Raw genomic sequence first — 11,235 nt, 5'->3', positions numbered from 1 at the left:
AAAAATTTTGTATGAGTTTGGTTTAGTCCGAATCCTTTCTAATGCATGTTTTAGGTCTCGATGACCTATATAAGGGACTCCATATTGATATTTGATCTTTGATGCTCTGATGATTATAAAATGTATGTTAAATGTTTCGTTTTGTTTGGTAATGCATTTAACCCTAGTCCGATAACGGATACGGATTAGGGGTGTTACAATCCACTGTTCCGACTTGACCCTAATTTAGGATGTTACAATTGTCCTGGCCCAAAAAGCTCCTAACACTCTCTATAGATGTTTGAGGTGGGAGTTTCAATAACGTCTACCTTTGCTTTATTTACCTCAACTCTATATCTTGTTATCCAATGCCCTAGAACAATACCTTTTCATACCATGAAATAGGAACTTTTCCTAGTTTAGTAAAAGGTTTGTTTCTTCGCATCGCCTTAGTACCTTGGCTAGATTGGCTAGACATCATCATATGTATCTCTAAATACTGAAAAATCATCCATAAGGACCGTAACTGTTCTATCGATATGATACAACTGCATATGAGTGTTCTCGGATTTTTCCAATAGACCGGTAAGGTGGACCTTCACTGTTTTTCTTTTGGCAACGCAACTAGTCTGAACTTTACCACATCGAACTCATGCACGATCTGAAGGAGTGGGTAAATTATACCAGCATCTAACCCACTTCATGATTTCTTTCTTACCATGTCCTTCATGATTGGGTTCAGTCTTCATTGTCCATCAATCGTCCCTTTCTCGCCATCTTCCAAGATGATTTGCGCATGCATATAGATGGACTAATGCCTCAATATCAGCTATGGTCCATCCGATAGCCTTCTTGAATGTTTCAATACTAAGATGGTTTCTTTCTTGCTCAACGGTTAATTCTACTAAAACAATACAGGCAAAGTAGAAGCGTTACCTAAATAACATATTTTAAATGTGAGGAAGAACTTCAATTCTAATTTAGGTGGCTCCTCGATTGACGCTTTTGTTGGGCATAATTCTTATTCTCTAACTCCAAAGATTCAAAATGGGATTACGGATTAAATCCCCTTTGTAAAGCTAAGTGTTCATCCTCCTCTTCATGATTTGGAGGGTCTGATGTCAAAATTTGTTCTAATGGGTCCTCAACATAGTTGTTTTCCTTTTTCTATGATTCATTCCTCTAAATCAGAAACTGAAGAATAATCATCAATCGTGTCAGGAATCACAAAGACTTAAAAACATTAAATGTTACATGATCATCCTGAACACACATAGTAAGTCGCCCATCTGCAATCAATAAGAGTCCTTCCAATTACTAGGAAAGGCCTTCTAAGATGATTGACACTTCTTTATCTGTTTCAAAGTCTAGAATAAAAGTCATTAGGAAAAATAATTTGTCTACACGTACCAATACGTCCTCATTTTCCTTCTGGATGTGCTAAGATCGATATTGTAAACCCCAAATTTGGGCCTAGAAGTATTGGGCTTGAGTGGGGGTCCGTAAGGAGGTTGTATATAGGTATTTAATTGTGCAATGAAATGAAACAATTAAATGTTTGCTTTAGTGGTTAATGGCTTTGAGAAGTTTTAAGAAATCTTGGGTTCAAACTTGGGCTTTAGCAAAAATTTTGGTATTAAGTGAAAAAAAACCTGGATGCATGGATGAGGGCCTTTTAAATTATTGTGTTAAATAAATGACACAAGGAGCAATGTGGTCTAGTGGAAGTGGCGTAATTAAGGTTGTATGGAGCTGGGTTAAGCTTGTCTTGCATTTATTCTTTTTTTAAGGAACCTACTTTGCTTTACTTATAATTAATTGGGATAAATATGACACAAAGAGCTGTGGTGAAGTGGCAGGTGGCGTCATAAGTTGGCAGGAGGTCAGGGTTCGAAACTCATGGCAATCAGAGATTTATTTTGCTAACAGGGGGCGGCAAGAGTTGGTGTTGAATAGAGAGAACCATAAGAGTGGATGCGAAGCTGGCTTTAAATATAGAGAACCATGAGGAGAGTAAAGGTACATTTCTTGGCTGATCCCTTTCGCTATATGGCGTGCTCGTTTAGGTTGGGCGTCGGCTAAGAGTGCTCAGAGCGTGGATTAACTCTAGTCTCCTATCAGGTGTGTATTTCTCACTACTCTAGCTGTAGGATGGCTACTTCGGGCCGCGATGGGCCGAAAAGGCCATGTGGGCCTAATGGGCCTACGGGCCAATGGGATAGTTTGTTTGATTGGTAGTAATATTGGACTAGCTAGGTGATCTCTATTGTGGCTAATTGGGCTAAAGGGCCACGAGCGTGTGGGCCGATTTGGGCCGAGAATAGCTTTAGGCCATTCGTATTGTTATCCTGTTTAGAATACTTTAGTTTACAAATTATAAATGTCCTCATTTGTAAAATTACCAAAGTACCCTCAATTTACAGAATTACCGTTTTACCCTCGATTTACAGAATTATCTTTTACCCTCGATTTATAGAATTACCATTTTACCCTCAATTTACAGAATTACATTTTACCCTCGATTTATAAATTACGTTTTACCTCGATTTACAAATTACTAAAATACCTTGGTTTACAAAACTACCAAATACCACTGGTTTGTGAAATTACCGAAATACCTTCAATTTGTAAAATTACCAAAATACCACTGATTTATAAAATTATAGAAATACCCTTGACTTTTTAAAATTATAGAAATACCATTGGTTTACAAATTACTGAAATACCCTTGGTTTGTAGATTACAAACACCCTTGTAGGATGAAATGATTAAATACCCCTAATAGGTAAAAGACCGTAAAGCCCCTGTAGGTAAGTGACCGTAATACCCTGTATGGTAAAATGACGAATATGCCCTTATGTTCCGTATGACTGATGTGCTTAGGATTTACATATATTGATATTGGATTAGTTAAGTTTGAGTGATAGGTGGTGGTTATCGTAGGTGATTGATTTTGGAAACGTTTCAACTTCAACCCATAATAGGTGTGTAATAACCCTCGCAGTAGCTTAGATTAATATTCGCCGAAAAGCCGAAATGCTAAAATTTTGACATTTCGGGAACTTGTGATTTTGCCTTTGCTTAAAGATGTGATAGATACGATATGATCGGTGTTTGGATCGATAGAGCAGGTAAGAGTGCAATTTTGTGCACGATGGTAAGTTGGGCCTCAATGGGCTAGAATCGAGCCCAATGGGCTTTTGGGCCCATTTGGGTAAAACTGATAGAAAATGGAATTTGGAAAAGTTGCATGTTAACACGGTTAGTACTATTGTAAAATTTGGATTAAGCAGGCTTAGTGGGCTAAATCAGCATTCGTAGGGCCCATTAAGGGTTTTGGGCCCAAAAGCCCGAATTTGATAAAGTGGGTTAAAGATCATTGTTTAAACACTCGAAAATATTGATAATTGTTAATGAACATGGAAAACCCTAATATTTGGTAAAATTACAAAATTACCCTTCTAATATGAAAAATGACTGTTTTGCCCTTGTGGGCAAATGTCTGACTTGGACTGTGTGGTTGATGGATTTGATTGTGAATATATGTTGGTGATATGAATGACTTGGCTGTGATTGTTTGATTCAAATATGGGCATGACATTTTGCATACATAACATGTTGCATGGGTTGGTTTTTATAAATGGAGGAAGTGCTAAAAGGGCTATGCCCCAGTTTACTGAAAAGGGCTTTCCCCAGTTTATCAAAAGGGCTTTGCCCCAGTTATTAAAAGAGGCTAGGGCTCCAGTTATATGATAAAGCAGCTATGCTGCCAGTGGAGAGTTTGGTTGGGTGGGTTGAGTTATTCCCTACATGGTGTGTTGGTTGGTACGGGTGGAGAGTAGCGGATGGTGGGTTGAGTAGTCTCCCCAAATGGGCTTGCATACATTCATTGATATTACATGTGATATTGAAATGGCCTATGGGCCATACCGCTTACAGTAAAGGCTTCAGCCAGTGATATGATTTATGAAAAGGCTTTGGCCCAATGATATGATTTATGAAAAGGCTTAAGCCCAGTATATGTCGAGACTGAATTAGGGCTTAGGCCCATATTACTACTGTTTAAGGGCTAAGGCCCAGACTGTACTGTTACTGAATAGGGCTTTGGCCCAGATTGTACTGACACTGTGTTATTCACTGTTTGTTTGTTGTTGGGGATTACACACTGAGTTTTTGTAAACTCACCCCGTTTCTAACTGTGCAGGTAATCCCTAAGCTTAGATGGTTTGGAGCTGCGAGGGACTCGGAGATGGCCACACTACTGTTTCTGTTTCTTTTAATTGCAATAAGTAACCGGTTTATTTTTTATATAAGTTTTATATTAATTAATATTATTATTTGGCTTTGGGTTGTAATAAGGCCATTTTAATTATTTTTCTGGGATTATTTTATTTTATACCCTATATTTTACTGATAACAATCCAAAATGGGTTAGACTTAGGGCGCGTTTCCAAAATGATAATTATTTTCAAAATAACGCAACGATACAATTAATCGGTTTATCAAAATATCTACTTAAATGAATTCCAACTCGTTTTTCTCAAAACCTAACCTCGCACCAAAGTGGGGCAATGGTTGTGGGCATGTCTAGGATTGGATCCAATCAAGAGCTTGGTACTTAAGCAGCCTTCATGGCTCACCTCCTTTGTTTCGGATACCTACCTGGTGCATGGCTTCTATTCACTTTATTAACTTAGCAAAGATTATCTTTTAAAACACTAAGAAGGACGTTGAAAGAGGCATGGGTATTCTTAAAAACTTCAATGTGGCACGTCGGATCCGGCCATAACGTCTGGGCCAGGTTTAGGGTGTTACAGATATGCTAATTGAAGTGTAACCGTAGTAGGTCTAACTTCATTTATTCCCAACTTCCTAAATATTGACATGGGTATCAAGTTGATACTCGCACCCAAATCACATAGTTCCTTAGCACAATATGTTGCTCCGATGTTCCAAGGTATGGTAAAACATCTAGGATCCTTTAGCTTTGGGAGTAGTTTTGCAACACCCTAAACTTGACCTAGACGTTATGGCCAAATCTGGCGTGTCACATCAAAGTGTCATTCAAAATTGAGTTGTCGTTAAAAGTTCATTTCTATGATTAAAACCTTTTGCTCGAGGGTAGAAAATCATCTTGTCAAAATGTTTACTTACTATCAGGCATTGATACTTTATGTTATTTCAAATTACGGAAGTTACTAAAAATTGAAATATAAAACGTCTGTTTTTAATGGTGTTGCTTTCTCTACTCCCCTTTTTTTGTTGTGGCATCGTAGATTAGGACATGTGTCCAGCCCAAGACTTAGATATTTTATTTCTACTGGAATGTTGGGGTCTGTACCTAACATTGACATTTCTACTTGTATGGGTTGCAAGTTGAGAAAAGACTCGGCCCTTCCTTTATTAATATTAAAGACACTTTTTCTACTTCTTTTTTTGATCTTGTGTCCGAAACCCATTCTGCCTCTCTGTTATTGAAAGGAGGCAGTATATGTCATTTTTGACAGAAGAATGAAAAATTTGACTAAAATCAAGGTTTTCTGTTCTTCTTCTTGAGGTGAATATATCTCCGCTGCAATAGTTATTAACTTTTGAAAATTCGCGCTTAGCAGTTTTAAATAAGGAAATCAAAATCCCAATTAAAAATTTAATCCCTCAAGGGCCTTATTACAGAATTAAAACCTCAAAATATAAAATTCAAATAAAAGTCTACAGCAGATCATCAGTGGTCGTGTGGCCACCTCCGAGTCCCTTGCGGCTCCAAATCGCCTAAGGCTAGGGATTACCTACATAGTTAATAAACAGGGTGAGTTTATGAAAATTCAGTGTGTAATCCTCTCCTAAATTAAAACAGTTAGTAAACAGGCAGGATTTAGAATCAGCCTGGGCTGGAGCCCATTACAGTAACAGAACAATAAATGTGGGCCTAAGCCCAGTACTATTTCACTTGGGTCTTAGCCCTCATCAGAATCAATTGCCCATTCTCAATATTAGTAACAGTTTAGCCTAGCCCATTAACAGAATTAGGTGGGCCTAAGCCCAATATAAAATCAATATTAGATGCAGATATGCAGACAGATATCCAGCCCAGTCCAACCAATACACCACCTGTACCAACCAACACACCATGTGGAGATAAAATCGACCCACCCAGCCAACACACCAAGCTTAGAACTGGTTGCAACACTAAGTCAAGAGAACGGCTCAATGCTATAAATATCGCAGCAACGCTGCCAATTAACAGAATGGCTAAAAGCCATAAGTATCACAAAAAGGATGAAAACCTTGTACAGAACGGCTACAGGTCGTACACTACCTCTGTCCATAGTAACCCAACCCCATGCAATATGTCATGTCATAAATATTACGTGTATGAAAAATCATACTCAATATAGTCAAACGAAACATAAGAGCATAATCGTCATTCTACCATACAAGGGTATTATGGTTAGTTTGCCCTACAGAGGCATTACTGTCATTTTGCAAACCGGGGGTATTTATGACCCATCAGATGGTCCACCGTCACCTCGAGTGACTTAAGTAGCCTAAACAAACATAATGGTGCAAATGGGCCTAAGGCCCATTACTCGGCCCAAGTGGGCCACACCCTCGTGTGGCCCTTTTAGCCCAAATTTAGATATGGTTATATGACCTACATAGCCCAGTCCAATAATTATCACAAATTGCAGATTTAATCCGTGTGTGGTCCACGAGCCTATTGGGCCCACACAGCCCATCTAGGCCTAACGTGGCCCAGAACTACCTAAGTCATGTGCGCGACTTGACAAGTCTATCTACGTCCCACTTAATATTGAAGTTTACCCACACGAGCCCAAGGGCCAATTGGGCCCATACAGCCCATTGTGGCCCAGGCCCATGAGATCGCTCATAGTGGCCTTCCTCGACGTACGTCCACATTTCATGGGCTCAGTTTACCCTACGAGTGATCGCACGCTTGTGAGGCCCCAAATTCTGAAGTTTTGACTTTTTGGCTTTTGCCTACTTCCAACAAAGAAGGGCATGAATACACACCTGTTTATGAGAACGCGTCGAAGTCCAAGATCACCAACCTTGGTTAAGCAGGTGTGAAATTATCCCTCCTAAAACCAATGATCACCAACTCATCTTGTTCGCTCTATTTAAAGCCAGTTTCTTGTCAATTCTCATGTTAGCTTCCTGATGTGGGATTACTTTCAACTATTAGGAAAATTCCTTATTTTTATATGACCACTTCAACCACAGAGTTCCAGTCCAACTCCACCTCCTACACAGCTCAAATAGCAAAATAAATATTCCATTGTGCATCCCAACACTTGAACCTTAGACCTCACAGTTACACAACATGCCACATTGCCACTCCACCCCAGGCTCTTTCTGTGTCACCATTTTAGCTTTAATTAATTATAAGGTCTATAGGCCAAAGTCTAGGTTCTTTTAAAAGAAAAACCAAAATAAATTGCAAGAGCCAAGACTTGAACCTAGGCTCCCTTACAACCTTAATGACGCCACAACCACTAGACTACATGCTTCCTTATGACATTTATTTAACACAATAATTTAAAAGGCCTTCATCTAAGCACCCAAGGTTTTATTCACTTAAAACCAAAATTTTTGCTAAAGCCCAGGTTTGAACCCAGGACTTTTCCAACTCCTCTCAGGACCCTTAACCACTTGAGTAGACATTTAATTGTGTCATTCCCTTGCACAATTAAATACTTATATACAACCTCCTTACGGACCCATACTCAAGGCCCAATACTTCTATGCCCAAATTCGGGGCGTTACAAGTTTGTCTTCAAGATATGCACTGCATTCTTTTGTCAGGGCTATTGTCTCAAATTCTCCTAGCATTCATTATTTTAACAAGATATCCTTCATGAATTTGACGTATTCGGCATTTGTTCAAGTGTTTCAACCAGCGGGATGTTGATATGAAGTTGCTTGAGTACATTTAGGAACTTATTGAGTTGAACTTCCTACTTCTGCTTCTGAAGTCTTTGAGGATAGAGTGGTGGAGGTTCTTTACTGGAATTGGTTGATTCGTCTTTTATGGCAATTCTACATCTAACGAAGTTGTTAGTTTATCAGAATTGATTGGTTCAAAAATTACCTTATCGGGTTTTGCAGATTTTGGTTCTGGTGAAACTGAAATTTCAACACTCGATTAAACTTCCTTCGAGTCTTGAGCATCAGCTGGCTCCTCTTCAACTTCGACTGTGTTGGACTCTAATATCTTTCCACTCCTCAATGTCAACGCTTTACAATGCTTCTTTCTTTGATTCCTTGGATTCCCCGTATCACGAGGTAAAGCACCTTGTGGTCGATTTCTAAGTTCAGTTGCAAGCTGGTTCATTTGGTTTTCCAAGTTTTGCAACGTAGCTTCTTGGCTTTGGATTAAGGCATCATTCTTGGCTATGTATGCCTTCAACAAGTTTTCTAAGCCATTGGATGGTTCACCTTGAGGTTGTTTCTGAATGGGTAAAAATAGGTGGCTGGGTCAGTCTATGTTGGGCGTATGTGTTACTGGGTCTAGCCCCTTAGTTACTCTAGGATAAATTAGGGTGGTTTCGCCATGATGGGTTATAGGAATTGGATTGTAGTCCTTGCCTTCCTTGGTTTTGGTTCTGGTTACCCATGTAATACACGAATTCTAGGTTCGATGGACATTCTTCTAACAGGTGTCCTTCCCCACAATAGACACATGCTACATTTTTAAATTAATTTAGTGGCCGTGTTGCAAAACTATTAAACCCATTAATGGTAAAAATTTTAAGCATTGAGATGCGAGTGAGATTAGAACATCTACTTCATGTATTCCAGCAACTCGTTTTCCTGACATTGATCGATTGGTTCGTCATTGATAATTATTGCTGGCAATCCTCTCGATGATTTCATAAGCGTCATTGTAAGACTTATAAAGGAGAGTACCATTAGCAGAAGCATCCACTACCATCCTTGTGTGAGCATTTAAACTATTATAGAGCATTTAAACTATTATAGAACATCTCAAATTGGATGCAATAAGGGATTTCATGATGAGGGCACTTCCATAATAATTCTTTGTACCTTTCCCATGCCTCATACAAGGACTCATCATCCATTTGTTAGAAAGCAGTGATCTCGTTCCTCAGCTTAGCATTCTTGCTAAATGGGAAATACTTTATGAGGAATCTTTCTGCTAACTCTTGCCATGTAGAAATTGAATTTGGTGGCAATGAGTTCAACCAGGCTCGAGCTCTGTCCCTTAGCAAATATAGGAACAACTTCAATCGTAGTGCATCTTTGGGTACTTTAGCTAACTTGAAAGAATCGCTCACCTCAATGAACAATCTTAAATGCAGGTGAGGATCTTCGGTAGGAATTCCACTAAATTGGCCCATTGTCTGAAGCATCTGGAACATGACTAGCTTTAGTTCGAACTGTTGTGCCTTGATTTTGGGTCTCCTAATACCCAAATTAAGATCATGAAACATTGGCACAACATACTGTCTTAGAGCTCTATCCTTATCATCAGCAATAAAGATAGGATTTTGAGAAAGGCTTGCTCCATTTCCTTGATTTGGATTTTCAAAGTTCATCTTTTCGGTCCATCTCTAACTTGCTTGTCTTATTCGCTGTCGAAAAGTTCTTTCAATATCAAGGTCTACAGGAAGTAAATCGATAATTCAGTCAATACTCATAAACACATGAAATAAACACATAAAAATTAATTAAGTTAAAATTGAACAGGAAAATAAACCAAAATGAAAAATTAACAAATTCACAAATAATGAATTTTTAAAACACATGCCGGCACCGGCGCCAAAAACTTGGAACGACAGAAATGTGCAACTATACACAATGGCAACAAGTAATAAAGTGCCAAGTAAATGTCGAGTTATCATACCCACAGGGAATGGGAAAAGAATTATTTATGAATGCAATTTTAAAAACACTTTTGTGAAGAAAAATATTTTGATTTGAAGAAGTGATTAAGAACTAGGATTTTAACAAAGTAAATAAATAAAAAGGAAAGAAAAGTTCCAATGCATGATTTCAAAAGATGATTTTCATCAAGATGACATAATTGTGTTAGATTAATTACATTTCTTAACTTAAAATTATTAAACTCATGTTCATGTTATTACGAATAAATTCATAGTAACTCGGTAATTTGTGAACTTATGAAGATACTTACCTACCAAAATCCAATTAGCTCTTGACGATATCTCTACGTCAATTCAACCGATTAAATAATTTTAATAAGCAAATGTGTTAATGCACATTCATACTTATGAAACTAAAATAATCTCTTGTACATATCTTGATAAACCGTAATTTATACATATTTTTATCCCATGCTTAGCATATTTATGGATGGTTTCTCCTTAGATTTGGTGAATTCGATGCTCCTAATCCTTTAATTTTATGTTTTATACTTAGGTGAGTATAGGAGAGTACAAAGAGCGAGAAACGGGCCGAAAACGGAGAAAATGGACCCACATGGGAAATCAACACGGCCTGGACTTCCTCACACGAGCGTGTCACATGGCCGTGTCCATTTGGAAAGATCGAAGCACGACTTACACGGGCAGACTACACGCTCCTGCCTATTCAACAGCCTTGACCACGAGCTGGAGTAATCGCACACAGGCGTGTCATACGGGCGTGTCTCTACCAAGCCCAAGCATAACCCTATTCGGAAAAGGCCACTTTTGAGGGCTCTTAGTCATTCTAAAGCCTATTTAGACACCGGAGGAGGCACTGATACGACCCGCCCCGGGAACGGCTATTGTTTCAGCCTACAAGCGAGGCTGATGTGATCCGGCTCGGTTGATGGAGTCGGGTTCACTTAAGATGCCCGATCGTCGACGAGAAGTTTGTTCGAATTTGTAGATAGATGGAGTTAGATGATTTTTTATAGCGGAAGTTGAGAAAATGGGTTCAAAAGATGGTTTGGATAGATGTTTGATAGGCTCGGTGAAATAAAGAAATATTGTTTATAATTTAATAGTGAAAATGGAATGGAAAAATAGAACTCAAGCGAAGAACGATTCAATACTATATGAAGTATTGCCCCGGGACTTATATTGCTCAAGGTGGATTAAATGGATTGTCGAAGATGGACCTTGACCCGTTACCTATAGAGAGGTAGGAACCAAAGGTATAAAAAGGTGGATGAACGCCACACCAGGATGGTGATAAGTTCAAGAAGTCGGGTTGACGCCACTAGCGAGCTAGATAAGTCAGAACGAGACTCGTACGAAATAGGATAGG

General features: G+C 38.7%; 1 non-coding gene across 1 annotated transcript; it reads left to right on the top strand.

Annotated features, from left to right (window-relative positions):
- Nucleotides 1-9,006: 9,006 nt before the first annotated feature.
- Nucleotides 9,007-9,113, top strand: LOC121217436 (small nucleolar RNA R71). Its single transcript, XR_005913534.1, has one exon. It is a non-coding gene; the product is annotated as a small nucleolar RNA R71 (small nucleolar RNA).
- The last annotated feature ends 2,122 nt before the right edge of the window (nucleotides 9,114-11,235 follow it).

This window comes from Gossypium hirsutum, chromosome A02, assembly GCF_007990345.1.
Source record: "Gossypium hirsutum isolate 1008001.06 chromosome A02, Gossypium_hirsutum_v2.1, whole genome shotgun sequence".
In the NCBI taxonomy this organism is placed as follows: Eukaryota; Viridiplantae; Streptophyta; class Magnoliopsida; order Malvales; family Malvaceae; genus Gossypium; species Gossypium hirsutum.
This window is presented reverse-complemented; position numbering and strand designations above follow the sequence as displayed.